This window comes from Microtus oregoni, unplaced genomic scaffold, assembly GCF_018167655.1.
Source record: "Microtus oregoni isolate MIOR12 unplaced genomic scaffold, Mior012 000019F_ref0000042, whole genome shotgun sequence".
Taxonomy (NCBI): Eukaryota; Metazoa; Chordata; class Mammalia; order Rodentia; family Cricetidae; genus Microtus; species Microtus oregoni.
Genome location: NW_024543078.1, coordinates 1,013,496 through 1,031,682, shown reverse-complemented (window position 1 = coordinate 1,031,682; position 18,187 = coordinate 1,013,496). Strand labels below are relative to the sequence as shown.

At 50.7% G+C, this 18,187-nt stretch overlaps 1 long non-coding RNA gene across 1 annotated transcript in view; it reads left to right on the top strand.

Annotated features, from left to right (window-relative positions):
- Nucleotides 1–2,416: 2,416 nt before the first annotated feature.
- LOC121459231 overlaps nucleotides 2,417–18,187 on the top strand; it is a 50,594-nt gene continuing 34,823 nt past the window's right edge. The window contains exon 1 of the long non-coding RNA XR_005975945.1: nucleotides 2,417–2,470. This is a non-coding gene — a long non-coding RNA (uncharacterized LOC121459231). The remainder of the gene's footprint in view (nucleotides 2,471–18,187) is intronic.

Genomic DNA, 18,187 nt, shown 5'->3' with positions numbered 1-18,187 from the left:
AAGGCAGAGGCAGGTGGATCCCTGTGAGTTCTGGGCCAGCCTGGTCTACAGAGTGAGTTCCAGGACAGGCATCAAAGCTACACAGGAGAACCCTGTCTTGAAAACAAAATAAAACAAAACAAAACAAAACAAAACAACAACAAAAAAAATAGAGATTAGAGATTGTGGCCTATCCCAAACCAACTCTCAATTCTTCTAATATTCCTATTTAGGATGTCAGCTCCCCTCACCGCCAATTCCCCAGAGAAGTAAATACCTTCAACTGGAGCATGAGACATTGAGGTTAGACACATAGGTAAACTGCCCAGCTGTGGTCATCAGGTGATGCAGAAATAAATTGCTTTGGGGCAGCTGAACTGCTTTCTTTTTCAGAAGCCTCAGTGGCAGCCTGGCCTGGACTGGTGCTTAGCAGTCAAGGTTGAATTATCATGTCTGTGGGGACACTTTCTCGTCTTTGATTGGGCCCTCACAATGCAAGTAGGCCAACTGCAATAGAATACACACATTCTGCCCATTCATCTGTCCCCAAAGCCAGTGCAGAGATCCTTAGGCTGATGTCATTCTCTGGGCCCTGCTTGCAGAGGGGATGGCGGAAAGCCCAGAGTGGGCCAAGCCAGGTTCCTGTCTCCATTTTCATTAATTGAAGTAGTGTGACCCTGATCATCTTTGGTTGGGAGTGTGTGGAGGACGTGCCTCTGCAGGACACGCTGTCCTTCTGTCTGCGTGGCGGTGTTGGCTCCTTATCTAGCCTCCTACTGCATTGAGGTGGGAGAAACTCACCTTCCACAAATGCCCAGCCTCACCCCTTGGGGTGTCTTCTCAGGAAGGCCCTCTTGGTGTCTGTCTACCCTACTTGTAATTTGGACTCGTTTGTTTATTTGTTCAGTTTAAGGAACTTCCTCACCAGTTGCCTCTTGAAGCCTTGCTTGCTGTGGTTTTGGAAAAGGACCTACCACTGAACAAAAGGCTTTGCTTTCCAATCCTAGAAAGGCGCGGCTGATGTGTGGCAAGTGTGGCTTTGGCATCTCCTTGTGCCCACGCTTGGCAGTGTCACTTTGTGAGTGCCATTATTCCTGGAGAAGTCAGGTGGTGTGTTCCCTTCAAGTATGTTGACATGCATTTGTGTACGTCTGGGATCCAGGGGACCTTTTGTGTCTGCTATTCTTAATCTTCCAGGTGGACACTCAGGGTTATGAGTATAGCCCAGTTTTTGCTGCCGCAGTGTCTTTGTGTGTCGGCAGATTTTTTTTTGTGTGTGTAGCCTCTGACTTTTCCATCTTCATAGACCGGTGTCTTTCCGAGTGTCCTCTGGCTGGGTTCTGAAAGGAGGGAGAGAAGCGTGTGGTGGTGGTGGTGGGGGGGATTGGGCAGGAGGGGGTGCGCGGCAATCTGTGACTCGGGAAACAGACGTGTGGCACGTGCGGGGCGGAGGCGGGGGCACTCTGGCCCCCAGCTCCTCCGCAATCCAATTAAATAACATTTAAATGCATAACCAGCCCGCGCGCCGATGAGGCTGGAGATTGGAGCGGGCGCGGCGGCGGGCCGCGCGGGCGGCGTTTTGTGGAGCTCAGCGATTCTGGCGGCAATTTCCCCGCGCGGCGCGGCTTTTACGAGCCCGCTCCCGGCGCCCGCCCGCTCCGCTGAGCCCGCCGCCGCCTCCGCCCGCTCCGCCCGCTCCGCCCGCCCGCGCGGCCCGGCAGCGTGTGGTCCTGCTGCCCACCCCGCCCGCGCCTCCCGCTCCTCTTCCTCCTCTTCCGAGCCACTGCTGGTCCCTTCCTCTAGCGTCCTCTGTCAGCCTGGCCCTCTGGGCAGAGCCTGCTGGCTGCATTCACCTCTGACGTGGACCCCTTTTAGCCCAGGCTATCCCGGCCTCTCACTGGGTCACCGTCTCCTCACAGCTTGTGTTCCTTTCTGCCTCAGTTTTTCTCTCTGAAGCCTCCTTGTCCTTTGCCCTGAGTCCTTTCCCTTCTCCTCTTAAAGCCTGCCTCCTAGCACCAGAGTAAGAGACCTGAAGAAGGAGAGGTGGGTGGTAGGGGGAACAAATGCATAATTGGAAAATAGCTTCGTCTCTGCATCACGGAAAGGACTGGTCTGTCCGATCAAGGTCTTCAGACAGCTCCTGTCCGGAAGTCTTGAGGGTGCAAGAGAGATGTGAGTCCGTTTGCCATGGGATGGAAAGGGGCCTCTTGCTGAAGAACCAAAGCAGTCCCACCCTAAACTCCCTGAACTTCTGAAGACAGTGTTCCAGGAAGATAGAAAGCAAGACAGGGCATTTCATGTTTTGTGTGGAACCTGACTCCACTGTTTCCTCTTCCTTTTCCCTCCCTGATTATCTGTGTTCTGGCCCCGGAATAAGGAGTCTGGTGTTTACCAGATGCTGTAGGCCGGTGCAGTTAGGGAAGACCTTTCCTGCAGAGAAACAGCAAGGGCAAAACCCTCCAGTGAGCATGTCCTGCACGATGGAGGAGCAGTAAGCAGTCCCTTATGACTAGAGCCAGGAAAATGGGAAGGGAATGAATGGTGGCTTCTAAAGCGGTTACAGGAAGCTAATCATGATCGATCGTGCAGGGACTAACGAGTCACAGCAAATCTTCCACTCCACTCGGATAAATGGGGAGCCACTGGAGAGTCAGGACCTGCGAGTGACGTGTATTTCCTTTGATGCTCAGTGCTGCTATGCTGGGAATGCGGTGGGAAACAAGGGCAGAAGCAAGATGTGCAAGAGTGTGCTTCAGGGGCAGGGCAGATGCAGTGGTGGTGGGAAGGGCTGGCTGAATCCTGCAGAGTCAGCTGGGCTGGGGCAGTGGAGATCAGGTGGAGAGTGGAGGCAAGCCAAGGATAGACTAAGAGGGTTTGTTTGTGTCACGTGGGTGACCAGAGCACCGATTGTACTGTTACCTGGAATACGGAGGAACTGGCTTCAGGGGACGTGCTTTGGGTACATTAGGTGTGAGATGCTTGCTAAATATCCAGGTAGAGGAGGCTCGTGGGTCTTAGTTTCCTGTGAAGACCAGGCTGGAGGTAGAGATTTAGGTGTCCCCAGTGATGCGGGATGAGGTCCACCAGAGGGTGGAAGCAGATGGCAAGGGTCCAGGCACTTCGCTACAGAATAAAAAGGATCTGGGCAAGAGATGCGGACTCAGGACTCTTGATCTGGTCATTCTTCATCCTGAGCAGCCCTCATGGGCCTGATCTGCATGGTTCTGGCTACTTGCAGGCTCTGCTTCTCCTAGGAACTCCACAATCAGCCACATCGGCCGCCCTGTGCCACTCTTGACCAGGACCTGCAGGGATTTATGAAGCTCAGCATTCTGGCCCAGAAAAACACCGGAAATCAATAGGGTTTGAAATCCTGACTCATCTTTACTGCTTTGCCAATAGGGAAACCGAGGCCTTGAGAAACAGCTCGCCCAGGGACTTCTGCCAGCAAGTCCCCGGGGGTCCTAAAGCAGAGCTGTTCTTCATGTTCCCGCTCTGCCACAGGCAGCGCAGACTTCCTGAGCACAGGACTGTGTCCATCCACGAGAGGGAGACTCGAGACAGTTCTCACTCTCCAGAAATGTTCACAGAGGTGTCATCTGCTCTTGCTTTTATTCTTGGTGACTTCCTAGTATGGGCTCTCCTCTCTACCCATAGGTCCTTGCTGTTCTCCAACACTCACTCTGCCCCTGTCTTTCAGAACTAGTCCCAGGATCCTCTTGGATTGCTGAACCAGTCAGGTGACTCGGACCCTGAATCCACAGACCAGCAGGTATAGGTAGTTTCTCCACCCGAAGAATTTCAGCTGAAGCCTCTTTTGCTCTTCTGTGCTGCTGACTGCTGCAAACCCACAGCTGGAGAGTGGGGAATTATTGCAAACACAGGTTCAGTTCTCTCTCCATGTGTGTGTAAGCTGTTGATGAGAATTTCATCAGGACACAGGTGTTTGGAGGGGAGCTTCTGGGAAGGGTTCTGGGCCTTTGTCTGTGGCCTGCCTTGCCGGTTTTATGAGCTTTCTATCTCAACTTCAGATTTTGCTCAGGAGCTCCCCATAAGAACCAGTTATGACAGTTCTTGTTTCTTTGAGACAAGATGCCTGTCTAGTCTAACTGACCTAGTACACACGGTGTCGCCTAGGCTGGGCTCAGACTTCTGGCAAACCAGAGGCTGTTCTTTAGAATGAAGGAGCTTCATTGGTCCATGCTGGCACATGCTTTTATCCACCTGCCCAGGACTGTACTTTCCTCCAGGACCCCATCAACTGCTTAGCTATCTTTCAACTCAGCATTTAAGGCCCTGGAGAGGGTGCTGCTGCTCCTATGTTTGGTGCCAGAGGGCTTTTCATGCCTGACAGTCTAAGAGCCAGCTTAACTTTAGTAGCGTGTATAGCATGCACACAGGTGCAGGCTGCCAAACAAGGGCAGCATCTTTCTATGTGGGAAGGAGCTGGGCTTGCAAGTCTGGCTTTTTCCCCTTTCTGTCTCTGCACCTGACCTCACTTTCTTCCCGGTGCGATTTCTTCCTGTAGGCTAGAAGTTGTGCCAACCAGGAGGGCAGACTTTGTTCCTGTGGAAGGTGTGGGATGTTATCTTCCTTTAATTTGTTTTGGCTGCACTGATCCTCATGCTGGGCAGAGGTAGAGAAACTGGCTAACAGGGACTTAGTTCCCATGGGGCATTCGGGAGCCGGTGTAGGGGCTTGGAGGCAGGAAACCCACTGGGAGGACTGGCACCTTCCTTCCCGGATTTGGCTTCTCTGTTCTGTTCTGGAAGGGCTTTGTGGGTCTTGTCCTTTTCTCTCAGATCCTAAGCCCAGCTGCCTTCCAGTTCCACAGCAGATGTGCCCTGCCTCACATGTCAGGAAAATCTAGGAGGTGTATAGTAATGAGACCCTTGCTGTCCATCACATCTTTTTCTGATTTGTTTTTAGCTTTGAGAGAGGTTCTCTCTGTGTAGCCCTGGCTATCTTGGATCTTACGGAAATCCTCCTGCCCCCACCTCTCCGATGCTGGGATTGAAGGTGTGCACATTGAGAAGTCTTTAAAATAAAAGATTTATTTTTATTTTTAATTATGTGTATGAATGTATTTGCATGTAGGTGTATGTATGTGAGTGAAGGTACCCACAGAGGCCAGAAGAGGCTGTTGGGTCCCCTGAAGTGGGAATTTTGTCCATCATGGACATGCTGGGAGCAGAATTCATGTCCTCTGCAAGAACAGAGGTCACTTTTAGCTGCAGAGTCATCTTGCCAGTCCTTTCATTGTCCATCTTCCCTCCCTCCCTCCCTCCCTCCCTCCTCCCTCCCTCCCTCCATCCTTCTTCCTTTTGAGACAGGATTTCTCTGTGTAATAGCCCTGACTGCCCTGGAACTTACTCTGGAGGCTAGTCTCAAGCTCACAGAGATCCTCCTGCTTCTGCCTCCCAGTGCTGGGGTTAAAGGTTTGTGCCACCATGCCTAGCTCCATTGTCCTTTTTAATTTTTTTGGAAAATATTTATTTTATTTTATATGTTTGAACTTTTTTAAAAAAAATATTTATTTAGCCGGGCGGTGGTGGCGCATGCCTTTAATCCCAGCACTTGGGAGGCAGAGGCAGGCGGATCTCTGTGAGTTCGAGGCCAGCCTGGTCTACAAGAGCTAGTTCCAGGACAGGAACCAAAAGCTACGGAGAAACCCTGTCTCGAAAAATCAAAAAAAAATATTTATTTATTTATTATGTATACAATGTTCTGTCTGTGTGCATGTCTGCAGGCCAGAAGAGGGCACCAGACCTCTTTACAGATGGTTGTGAGCCACCATGTGGTTGCCAGGAACTGAACTCAGGACCTTTGGAAGAGCAGGCAATGCTCTGAACCACTGAGCCATCTCTCCAGCCCATGTTTGAATGTTTTGCCTGAATGTATATACCACATGTGTGCCTGGTGCTCTTGAAGGCCAGAGGAGGGCATCAAATCCTCTAAAATTGGAGTTATGGATGGGTGTGAGTCGCCATGTGGGTGCTGGGAATTGAATCCAGGTCCTCTGCAGAAGCAGTAAGTGCTCTGAACAACCTCTCGAGCCCTGTTTTGTCTGTTTTCCCCTTTAACTTGGTTTGTGGAATAGAGAGACATCTAAGTGGTTTAGAGCGCTTGCCACTCTCATAGAGGGCCTGTGTTTGGTTCCTAGTACTGATATGGTGGTTCATAACCATCTGTAGCTCCAGTTTTTAGGGATCAGACACCCTCTTCTGACACACGTGTGTATGTGTGCACACACATGTGTGCATGTGCCAGGGATCTAACTTTGCACCGTTGAAGTAATAAGGGCGGCGGTGGGGCTGCGTCCCCAACACCCCAGCCGCCTGCCCGGCTAGCTTTTGCCTGAAATAACAACACACAAACAAAATAATTACACGGACACTGTATTCTTTTAAACACTGCTTGGCCCATTCTCTTCTAGGCTAATTCTCACATATTAATTTATCCCATTTCTAATCATCTGTGTATGGCACCCCAAGGTGCGCTTACCAGGAAGATTCTAGCCTATGTCCATCCTGGGTCGGAGCTTCATCCCGGGAGCGGGGCATGGCGTCTCTCTCAGGCATCTGCTCCTGAGAGCAGAGCTGTTGCGACTGAGCTCACTTCCTCTTCCTCCCAGCGTTCTGTTCTGTTTACTCTTCCCACCTATCCTCTAACCAATAAAATGGGCCAACGCAGTTCCTTTATTAGCCAATGACCTTCCTCCATCACACCGTTATCATTATGTGTGTGGGTATGTGTGCACACATGTGTGCATGTGCCAGGGATCTAACTTAGCGCCTTTACTCACTGAGCAGCTTGCTGACTGTGTTTGATCAATGCTTTTGATGCCTGGCAAGGAAGTGGTGCTGGAAAGGAATTGACAAGCCTTCTTGTCGGGGGACACTTTTTGCTATTTGGAACAGAGTCTCGTGTAGCCTGGGCTATTCTGGAACTTATTATGTGTCCAGGGACAACTTCTAACTCCTGATCCTCCAGGTTCCATTTCTAAAATGCTAAGTATGATTGCTGGCAAATACCCCCATGTCTGGCTGGGGAGATCTTTCCAGCTGATGTTTGGTTCGCTTTACTTTTAGGCTTGGCCTCTAAGGGCTGAGTCCTGGGTTCCTCTTCAGTAGCTGTACACACTTGGCTTTTTTCCCCAGGAATGTTTCCCACCCTACTTCTTTATTTGTTCCGGTTCTGTCATGGGTGGGTCATCTCTGATCCTGTGGTGTGGAAAGTGGGGAGATGGAGGTCCTGAGGATACTGTCATCTGTCACATTGTGCTGCAGCTGCTGTGTGATTTCTTTGGGCTGTTGCCTTCCAGCTCATCCAAGTGAAGGGGCTCCAGATTGTAAGCAGACGCACCAGACTCTGCTGGGAAAGCCTGGAAAGTGAGCAGAAAACCAGTCTGAGATTTGTGAGGTGTCATGATAGCAAGGAGAAAGGAAGACTGGACAATAGAAAGAGGATCAAGGGAAGAGGCGCGGTGGGGCAGGGGCATGGAGTCTTCTGATCTCATGATAGCCGGCCCTGGACAGGGCTGTTTCAGGAAACAGTCAGTATCCACAGCATTCTGGAATATATGGGCGGTAATGAGTAAGGGAGGGCTGTCTGCTTCCCAAGGTTGTTTGAGACTGGGAAGCCAGTCTTCTTTCGGTTTGTGGTAACTGCTGCCTACATTACTGGGGGTGTACCAGAAGGAGGCTGTTATCTGGCTTCTGCTCCACCTTGGGACTCTTCCTCCCGTTATCTGGTAACCAGAGTCCAGGTGCCCCATGCTCCTTACTGCTCTGCCCTGCAGCAGGGATGTACATGAAGATGGAGGTGGTGGGAAGGAGACTGAGGGAAGCCAAGTTGAAAGTGAGAGCTGGGAGGAGGCTGTGGAGCAGAGGCAGCTTGAAATTGCCATCTGGTGGAAGCCTTGCTACTCTGCCTTGCCAGTTCCTTCCTTTGTCTTTTTTTTTTTTTTTTTTTTTTGATTTTTCGAGACAGGGTTTCTCCGTAGCTTTTTGGTTCCTGTCCTGGAACTAGCTCTTATAGACCAGGCTGCCTCAAACTCACAGAGATCTGCCTGCCTCTGCCTCCCGAGTGCTGGGATTAAAGGTGTGCGCCACCACCGCCCGGCTCCCTCCTTTGTCTTAAGCCTGTTCTCTGGGCTCTTGCTTCTCCCTTCTGCTTCCTTTGCTCTCAGTAGACCTGCAACCTTGCTCCTCCCATCTCTGCCTCCCTGGTTGCAATTCCAGGCTCCTCTGTTGGCTTCCACGTCCCTTTTCCATCTCTACCTTCCTGTCTGTTTCTATTCCAAGGGAGTTGTTGCTCTTTATCTCTTCCTGGGCTTTCTCTTATGTACTTCTAGCCCATCCTCTCTCTCTCTCTCTCTCTCTCTCTCTCTCTCTCTCTCTCTCTCTCTGCTGTAAGCCTGCAGTCTTTTCTGTTCCTGTCCACTCCTATCTTCCTCTTATGTTTCTGTCTCCTTATCGACCCTTCTACCTATCTACACATCCCTCCTCATGCACCCCTCTCCCTACTTTTCCTTTGGTAGCAGCACCCCATTGTTGGACACACTATCGGATGCAGGGGGCTGTTGGCTAGATTCAGGGTCCACGCTTACCTTCACTTGCTCACCTGATGAAGTCATAGTAACAGCAGAACCTATATTTAATGAGCACTCATTACAGAGCAGCGTCCAATCTCATGTAGTTCTCTCAGTAACTCTGGAAGAAGTATTGTTGTGTCCATTTTGTTGATGAGAAGAGCAGGTCTAAAGAAGCTAAATAGCTTGCTGAAGGCTTTTCAGGAAATCACACTGGGCAGGCAAATACAGGCTGCCCTCCTATAGAGCTCTTAACCATAGCCCTGGGAAAGGCTGTGTTCAATCTCCCAGTGAGATTGAGAATCTCAGCCAGAATCAGAGTCTCTGTCTCCTCTCTGTCTGTCTGTCTGTCTGTCTTTCTGTCTGTCTGTCTTTCTTTCTGTCTCTCTCTCTCTCTCTCTCTCTCTCTCTCTCTGTGTATGCACACACATATATGAATGGATGGCCTATGTGGAGGCTGGAGGTTGACTTCAGGTATCTTCCCACCTTGATCTTCACCTTATTTTTGAGACAGTTTCTTAACGAGCCTGCAGTGTCTGAGCTAGACTGGCCAGAGATCCCTGGATCTTCCTAACTTCACCTTCTGGCACTAGCATTACAGCATTGGGGTTTCAGCCATGCCTGGGTTTTATGTAGGTGCTGGAGAGCCAAACGCTTTCTCATGCTTGCACAATAAGCTGTTTTTTCAGCCCCCTCCTCATGGACCTATTGTCTTTCCCCCATGAGGAGGGAGCTGAGAAACATCCTTGGCACCTCCAGTCTTCCAAGAGTCTTGGAACCCCTTTTCCTTTTCTCATCCCTAGGTTGGCCCTAAGACTTTGTTCCGTAATGCCAGGCACAGATCGAGACACATTGTCCACTGTATCTCAGTCAGTCACACCAATCCTGGGAGGTGTCTGCTGCTCATCACCTTACCAATGATGAGACAAAGGCATAAGGAAGTGGAGCAACTTGTCTGGGGTCACACAGTGAGTGGCTGAGAAGGGCTCTGGGTCCAGCATTCTTACTGTCCAGGACCTGTTCTCATTAGAGACGCCACTTCACACAGCTCTTAATGCAGAGTAGTGTGGCACCCACTGTGACTAGCCAGATACTGTAAGCTGTTCTTGTAGTCTACACCAGCCCTTGGCTACAGCCTGCTTCTGCCAGCACTGCCGGCAGTAGCGTCTTCTGTGCCACCAGCACTGAAGTCTGTTTGGACTGCTGGCCCTGATGGGTACCTGAAGGGATTTATAGACAGCTATCCCCCGGGAGCAAGGACAAGTGTTTTCCTCTCCAGCCCCACTGTGCAGCCTCCCAGCCCAACATCTTCCTCGTTCCGGCCCATTGCAGCAGCTGATTTAACTCCGTGGCTGGGGGATTTAGCTGTCGCCCTGGTTCCTACTATAAATTCCTGGGCAAATAACGAAGTTGTGCATCAAAGCTGCCCAGGAGTGAGGGGGAGCAGATGGCTGTGTAGCCATGGGGAGGGGCAGGTGGGGAAGGCTCCTGGCCACAAGACCAGGCCACACAATGTTCATCTGGAGGGCTTACCGGCCCTATGCCTCCATCTTTCGGGTGCAGGCTCTGGCAGAGTCTGATCTGGAGTTTGTTCACCTGACACCCCGCCCCCTCAAGGACAAAACTGAAAGCTGCCCTAGGTCTGTTTCTGTCTTCCAGTTTGGCTTTGCTTAGTCTCCTCTAGAAGTGGCCTCAACTCCCTGGCTCAGTGGGAAGGGGTGAAAAGTTTAGGATGTAGGGATCAGTGTTGTAGACCAGAAAAGGGCAGATGAACTCCAGAGGGTAAGGAGAGAGGGTGGGTAGCTATAATTGGGATCCCCAAACTTTCTACACTTTGGACCATACTCAGAAAGGCAATGTGTCCTCTGTGGGTCTGCCTGGATCTGGAGGTCACATTCTGTCATGTCTGCTAGTTTTTCTGATGCTTCTGACACCTCTTTTGCAGTGGCTCCTCCTTGTGGGTCCTCCTTACTCCCGCTTTTCTCCCTCCATACTCTTCCCTGGGATGACCAGTTGGCGGTGGGATCCTGCTGGAGCCCTGGTTCTGCTCCCTAGAAGCCCCCTCATCCACAGCCTGGCCCTGGTGTCCATGCTATTCTCTTCCTCATCCATCTTTCCTGCCCCCTCCCCGCCTCCGCCTGGGAAATTACAGACACTGAATCAGCAGCCCTAACCAGTGTTCTGCTGACAGGGGACTTTCTGCCTCTGAGGGCTCCTGGGTGAGACCAGGGTCCCTCCTGGGGCCTGCAGACATGGAGTGGGGGGAAGGAAGGAAAGGAGGAAGGAGGGAAACTGGTGGATGGAGAGGGAGAGGTGAAGGACAGAAGGTAAGAGGGCAGGAGGGACCTTGGAGAGACTAAAGGAGAGTTGGAGAGGGAACTGGGAAGACTTGGTTGCAGTGGCACACGCCTTTAATCCCAGCAGAGGAGGCAGAGGCAGGTGGATCTGTGAGTGTCTGGTCTACAGAGCGAGTTTCAGAACAGCCAGAGCTACACAGTCAGACCCTGTCTAGAAAGAAAGAAAGAAGGAAAGAAAGGAAGGAAGGAAGGAAGGAAGGAAGGAAGAAAGGAAGGCAAGAAGGAAGGAAGGGAGGGAGGGAACCGGGAAATGCCTCCGTGGTAAGAGCACTGGCTGCTCTTCCAGAGGAAGAGGTCAATGCACAGGACTCACATGGCAGCTCACAGCTGTCTGTAACCCCAGTTCCAGGTCTCTGACACCTCACACAGACATGCATGAAGGCAAAACAACAATGAGCATAAAATAAAAATAAATAATATTTTAAAAAATAACTCCTAACCCTATTGACAGGAAAGTAAAGGATAATTAATTTGTTTGAAAAAGAAAAAAGCTGGGAATGGTGCTGGACATCTTATATCCCAGCACTTGGGAGGCAGAGGCAGATGGAGCTCTGTGAGTTTGAGGCCAGCCTGGACTACAGAGTGAGTTCCAGGACAGCCAGGGCTACACAGAGAAACCCTGTCAGCACACACACACACAAAGAGATGACACATGAAGGCTGGGAGACAAGTGCAGGATGGGAAGAGAGGCGAGGATGAGATGGAGAAAGGCAGAGGAAGAAAGAATGGGGGTTGTGATAGCTTGTCAGACCAATGTGTGAGCCCTTCGCCCACCCCTGTGCTTGCTCCAACCACCCTTGTGCCCAGCAGGTACCTTGGAGGCCCAGGCTCACTGGGCCTGGGTTGAGGGGTGCAGGCTGGGACCTAATGGCCCTGGGCCTGGGGCTCTCCCTTGTACCTCCCACTCTCCCTCTCACGCGGTGGTTTGCACTTCATCTTGTTTGCGGGGCGGCTGGGCCTGCTCTCGGGGTTTAATGATCTGTGCCATTATTTATAGCTTTGCGCGCTGAGAAACACACTGAATTTATCGCTTGCTTCTATAAATAACCCTGGCAAACGGGTGCCCAGGGATGAGGGAGGGAGAAGGAGGAAGAAGCAAAGAAAGGAGAGGTAGGGGGTAGGGCAGGGGAGGTCTCTGTGGCTGCTGTCCCTAAAATGGGGTTATATGCATGCACAAGGACAGCAGACACCGGAGAGAGCATGGGTGTGTGTTTAAGAGCAAGTTAGTATGAGCAGGATGCCTTGTGTCTCGCCTGTGAGTTTCTGAGGATGCTTGCTGGCTCGTAAGGTGACTGTGACTGTTTGTGTTTGTTTCTCGTGCCATGTTGGCGACAGGCTGAAACAACACAAATGAGCCCCAAGAAATGGCTCATTTGCACATCACTGTGTGCAAGAGGCAGGGGCAGGGAAGGAGAGTCTGACTCCTCTCTCTATAGCTGGGGTGACAGACTGTGAGACTCTTCTTTTTCTGGGTGTGCAAGGTCATAGGTGGGAAGAAAAGAGGTCTGAGTGCAGGTTAAGCCAGTAAGAGGGAGGAAGCTCCCAGTGTCCTATGGGGCTGGGACCAGGGTCACCCTTCACAGGAACCTGAAGGACCACAGCATTTGGGCCTGAGGGATGAAGAGGTGCGGGTGTGGATGAGCAGAATGGTGAACTTGGCACCAGCATTCCTCCTGCTGGTCCTGGTCCTGAAGGGAGCTGTGCTGTATTCTGTCCAGTCTACTCAAGCACAGCCAAATACCCTATGCAAAGACCTCCAGCGGCAGAGGCCTTCTGGTTGCCTGCCCGTAGCTGCCTTTGGTCCCTGTAGTAGACTCCTCCTCAGTCCCCTTCTGTAGCCTGTCTAGGATCAGCCTTAGGGGTGGAGAGCCCTGGCACGCTTCTCCTGACCACAGTCCCTGCTCAGGAAAAGCAGCAACCATTAGCTCAGGAAGTGTTCTGCATTGCTAATGAGCACATTTGCATGTGTAATGAAGACCCTTCACAGGTGTTGGGAAGTCCCCCTCCTTTTTTCCCTTTCTTCTCTCCTGCCCGCTGCCACTTTGACCTGTGGCTCTGGGTTTGGGGAGGGGGTTCCTTATCTGGTGTGGAGGTAAATGAGTGACAGGAGTTCCCTTACCTGGATCAGAAACAGTCAAGGTGAAAATCCATTGTGTTAGTGTATGCAGACAGGTCCAGGGACATGCGACATGCCTGTGCACACTCACAGAAATAAAGTACAAGGTCATTGTGTCCAACTCTGCCTCGTGCACTGCGGATGTGTCCCATCTCTGTAAGCATTCAAGACACGTCCTGGGCTGCACCCATACCATATGTACAGCTGCCAGCACACACTGGCTGGCATGGCCTGGCGTGCACATGGGCAGCTGGGGATTACACCTGCATTGGCCTTTTCTCCACTCAGCGCTTCTGTTCTTTCCTTTCTCCCTCGTGGAGGCGTCAGCACCTACCTAATCAGGCTGGAAAACTGTCTCCTTCTCATTCTGACTAGGAAAGCACGCAAGAGGCATTGTCCTTTAAAGGGAGAAAGAGGAGTCCCAATCAATGATGTGGAAGGCAGGAGAAAATGCTGGACTGGGGAGGTGGCCTCAGATGAGGAGCTGGGGGAGATGTCTGGGGAGACAGGGCCGAGCCAGGGGCACTAGAATCTGTACAAGGTCATTCTCAGGTTATCCCCAACAGCCCTCAACTCTCCTGCTTCAGCCCAGCCAATCCCCAGCTTAGAGGCTTCGGCTCACCCTCCTATTGGCCCTGCCCCATCACGTGATCCTTCCCATCTCTGACAGCTGCCTCTGATGATGGATGCTGCTGCTTAACTGTACCTGTTGGGGGACAAGGATTGCACAGCTCCTAATTACCTCCTTCTAGAACGAGGGCTGGGGGCTGGGCAGTCGGAGACAACTTTCCCTCTGGGGCCAGGGCTGCCATCCTGAGCCCGAGACAGGTGTTCCCCCAGTGCCCCTGGTGATGGGGTTACGGGAGCATTGGTCAGAGGTGTGAAAAGAGGGGAGCGCTTCTGGAAGGCCCGTAGAATGAAAGCTTGTCAAAGCCACAGTGCAGTGGCCTGGCACACCAGCGCAGGGCTTTAAATAAACGGCCCGTGGCCTCCCACAGAGGGCAAGATCAAGGACGAGTGTTGCATCTCAGTGGGTGGCCCGCAGGCGTCAGCTGCGGAAGTAGTTTGAGTTAAAGCAGGAGGGCGTGAGGAAAAGCCCAGGATTGTCGCTTGGAGCAGAGGAGTGGGTGACAGTGACTGGCATTTTGAGAAGGGTGTTGTGCTGGGGCAGGAGCTTCAGTCTGGCTTGGCTTGGGAAAGGAGGAAGGAAGCTCCTGCTGACCCTTCCCCAGGGGCATGAAGGCTGTAAGGGTCAGAAGAATGCATTCAGCAACTCCTCAGCATCACGAGCCTGAGGGGCAAGCCTACAGAGATGGAAGCTATGGGACCTCCACCAGGTTTGCTGAATCCAAGCTGCTCTGAGCCTCCAAGTGAGGCCATGCGTGCCAAGAATGGAGGCTGAAGAAGGGCGAGCACCGACCTGGTGGCCGCACCAGGACCCAGCCTGTCTCTGTTCTCCAGGTGGCAGAGGCTAGGATGAGGTAGCCATGATAATTGCTAACCACTGTTAATTGCTACATCTCAGTGATGATAACCCTACCGGGACTCACTATTTGCAATCACCTATCTTTGGGGGTCTTGGGTGAGGGAGGAAGGGTAAGGCACCTAAGCATCTTGGCATCCTGGGCTCCCAAAAAGAACAAGGGAAAAGAGCTGTCTGGTGGTATAGCATGGTGGTGTCCTAATCATTACAGTACTGTCCAGTGGTGGTATGGGGATATCCTAATGACCCCAGTACTGTCTGTGGTGGTATGGTGGCATCCTAATCACCACAGTACTGTCTGGTGGTGGTATGGTAGTATCATTATAACCACAGTACTGGCAATCAGCTGAAAGGAAGATTCATTTTGGCTCCTGGTTTCTACTGTCATGGTGAGGAAACCATGGTGGTAGGAGTGCTTGGCTGAGGGCTTCATGTCATAGCAGACTAGGAAGCTGCCCCTTGTGACCCACGTCAGTCAGCTAGGCCCACTTTCTCTGTGTATGTTTATATTCACATGTGTGCAGGTACTTATCTGCTTGTACATGAGTGTACCTGCATATGGAGGTGAGAGGTCATCCTCAGGTGTTATTCCCCAGGAGCTTTGTGTTCAGAGCTTGCTGATTAGCTTAGGTCAGCTGACTAGTAGCTATAAGCATCCTTCTCTCTCCATGTTCCCATTGTTGAGGAACAACAAGTTCCCTTGACTGTCCTGGAACTCACTCTGTAGACCAGGCTGGCCCAGGTTGGCTTTGAACTCACAGAGATCCGCCTGCCTCTGCACGCTGGGATTAAAAGCGTGCACCACCACCACCCAGCCTACACTTGACTTTTTACTTAGGCTATGGGAATTGAATTTCAGTCCTCATGCTTCTGTGGCAAGCACTTCACTAACTGAGTCATCTTGGCGTCCCTCTCCCCTTTAGCCCTCCCCCAAGGTCCCCATGCTCCCAATTTACTCAGGAGATCTTGTCTTTTTCTACTTCCCATGTAGATTAGATCTATGTATGTCTCTCTTACTGTCCTCATTGTTGTCTAAGTTCTCTGGGATTGTGATTTGTGGGCTGGATTTCTTTGTTTTATGTCTAAAAGTTACTTATGAGTGAGTACATATGATAATTGTCTTTCTGGGTCTGGGTTACCTCACTCAATATGATGTTTTCTAGCTCCATCCATTTGCCTGCAAAATTCAAGATGTCATTTTTTCCTGCTGTATAGTACTCCATTGTGTAAATGTACCACATTTTTCTTATCCATTCTTTGATCGAGGGGCATTTAGGTTGTTTCCAGGTTCTGGCTATGACAAACAAAGCTGCTATGAACATAGTTGAGCACATGTCCTTGTGGCACGATTGAGCATCCTTTGGATATATACCCAAAAGTGGTATTGCTGGGTCTTGAGGAAGGCTGTTTCCTAATTTTCTGAGAAATCGCCACACTGACATCTAAAAGGGGCTGTACCAGCTTGCATTCCCACCAGCAATGCAGAAGTGTTCTCTTTTCCCCACAACCTCTCCAGCATAAGTTTTCATTAGTGTTTTTGATCTTGACCATTCTTACAGATGTAAGATGGAATCTCAGAGTTTTTTTTTTTTTTTTTTTTTTTGATTTTTCGAGACAGGGTTTCTCCGTAGCTTTTGGTTCCTGCCTCTGCCTCCAGAGTGCTGGGATTAAAGGCGTGCACCACCACCGCCCGGCCTCGGAGTTGTTTTGATTTGCATTTCTCTGATGACTAAGGATGTTGAATATTTCCTTAAGTGTCTTTCAGCCATTTTAGATTCCTCTGTTGAGAGTTCTCTGTTTAAGTCTGTACTCCATTTTTTTTTATGGGATTATTTGTTCTTTTGGTGACCAATTTCTTGAGTTCTTTGTATAGGCTCACCTTCTAAACATGCCGAAGCCTCCCAGAATGACACCACTAGCTGAGCAGCAAGCATTTATACATGTGACTATGAGGGATGCTGCAGATTCAAATCATGCCAGCGGGTTTCCCCTTGACTTCAATGAGGAGTGTAGTAAGCAGGAGGGAATGGGCAGGAGACCCCTAGTTCCGCCATTGATTCCTCTTCTGGATAATTCTCCAGATCTACTTACATCTTTCTAGGGTGTCATTTTTCAGAGTTTATACGAGTCCCCATCAGCTGGCCTGCCCTCTTTAGCAATATCCCTCTGTCCCTCCAAGCACCTGACTGCTCACTACACTTTTGGAGCTCATTAAGATGCAGGATGGTCCGTCTCCAGCCCATGCCCTGGCACTGGTGGCATTGGATTTGGGGACATTGCCAGGTGCAGGCATGCTCACTCTTGTTTCTGGCTGCAGAAATAGACTGGAGTTAGAGCAGGAGGTTGAGGGAGACCCTGGATACACAGGATGCCCGGGGAATGTGGCTGTGTTCTTGCCCAGCCAGGCAGTTGGGAGGATGAGGATGAAAGGGGAAGGGAGATGATGATCCACCATCTCCGCACCACAGCAGGCTGGGGAGTTTGATGAAAGCAGGCATTCCTAGGCTGAGCACCAGCTTATGTAGGAGTGTGTCTGTGGGAGCACACACTCACCTCCAAAGACAGTATTGTACCAAAACTCTTGTTGCTTCAAGTTTTCTCACAGGCAGTCTGTCCTGTGTGCTGCTTCCAGGGCAAAGTCTCTAGTCCTTTTGCATGAGACCTCATTTCACTCCAGATGGAAGCCTCAGTAACTCCCCAGTGCTGATGGAGAAGTGTTCAGACTTCCAGTAGGAATTAACAGCACTCTCTGGTCTCATCCCAGCTTGCCTCCCGCCTTCTTTCATAAGCCTTCAATGAGGACTTGTGATTTACGTTTGCTTGCACTGCCCCTGACTGAGTGCCAGAGTCACAGCGCCACTTGGGGACAGGGCAGAGGACAGCCTTTGGTGTCATTTCTCAGGCTAGCTCCACTTTTTTTTTTTTTTTTTTTTTTTTTTTGGTTTTTCGAGACAGGGTTTCTCTGTGGCTTTGGAGCCTGTCCTGGAACTAGCTCCACTTTTTAACAAGTATATGTATTTTTAATTTTATGTGCGGGTGTTTTATCTGTATACCATGTAGTACCTACAAAGACCAGAAGAGGGCACAGGATCCTCTGAAACTTGAACTACAAATGGTTTTAAGTTGTCCTGTGGTTGCTGGGAATGAAGCCTGGTCCTGTGGAAGAGCAACAAGTGCTCCTAACAGCTGAGCCATCTCTCTAACCCCTCTCCAACTTGTTTTTGCTTGGTTAATTTAATTTAATTTAAATTTGAAGCAGAGTCTCACTATGTGGCCCTGGCTGTCCTGGAACTCATTATGTAGATCATGCTGGCTTCAAACTCACTGAGGTCCACCTGCTTCTGCCTCTTAAAGGTGTGCACCACCATGCCTGGCTCTCTCCATTCCTATTTACGAGCTACGGTCCTGTCACCTCACTCCCTCTTGAGTGCTGGGGTTACAGAAGCGTGTCCCTGTACTTGGCTCAGGAGGTGACTTAGGATAACCTTAAACTTCTGTTCTGCTTTTATTTCCCAAGCATCAGGATTACATGTGTCCCATCACCGCCCCTGGTTTACGCTGGGCTTCATGCGTCACAGGTAAAAACCTTACTGATTTACTGACCGAGCTACATCTCCAACCCTCAGAGGTTGTTCTGACCATTTTTGCTTAAAGTAACT